Source organism: Pteronotus mesoamericanus, unplaced genomic scaffold, assembly GCF_021234165.1.
Source record: "Pteronotus mesoamericanus isolate MK-2021 breed Mesoamerican mustached bat unplaced genomic scaffold, CSHL_Meso_final contig_116, whole genome shotgun sequence".
Taxonomy (NCBI): Eukaryota; Metazoa; Chordata; class Mammalia; order Chiroptera; family Mormoopidae; genus Pteronotus; species Pteronotus mesoamericanus.
The window spans coordinates 32,595,329-32,595,866 of NW_026555027.1; the positions used below are offsets into that span (position 1 = coordinate 32,595,329).

A 538-nucleotide genomic window follows, 5' to 3' on the forward strand; every position below is an offset into this window, starting at 1 on the left:
AATGTGATTTCTCCTGAGTACAATGTTGGGAGAAATATACTAGTCTGCACTTTATTAGGACAGGCCGGGATTGGTGGACTGCAGGCAGTAAAGCCTGTGCTAGTAGGGATTTTTGCAGGACATACAGATGTGCATTTATACTTACGAGACTTTAGCTAACTGAGAAGTGAGAAGGAACAGTCCACATAAAGACTCCCCTCAGCGCCTGCTTCGGCAACACATCCCCAGAAACTGGGACAACACGGAGAAGACTAGCATGGCCTCTGCGCAAGGGTGACAAGAGACTTCCGAAACGGTCCATGTTTTTATTTCCTTTCAAAATACTTTTTGGCAGGTAAGTAGGCATACCACTCTGAGAATCAAGAGTTTTGTGCCATATTAAAGCCATTTTAGAGGATCTATCAATTCAATTCTAAAGCGACTCATTCTAATAATAAAGCTTTAGATCTGCCAAAGAGGGGGCGCTGGGGGGCGGGGAGAGAGAGAAGCTACCCTTACTTCTGACATCAGTTGCAAGTTCGGGGTTTCACATACCACT

At 45.0% G+C, this 538-nt stretch overlaps 1 non-coding gene across 1 annotated transcript; it reads left to right on the plus strand.

Moving 5' to 3' along the window:
• The first annotated feature begins 203 nt into the window (after positions 1–203).
• On the plus strand, positions 204–307 carry LOC129077346 (U6 spliceosomal RNA). The gene has a single exon (XR_008529816.1). It is a non-coding gene; the product is annotated as a U6 spliceosomal RNA (small nuclear RNA).
• Positions 308–538: the final 231 nt, after the last annotated feature.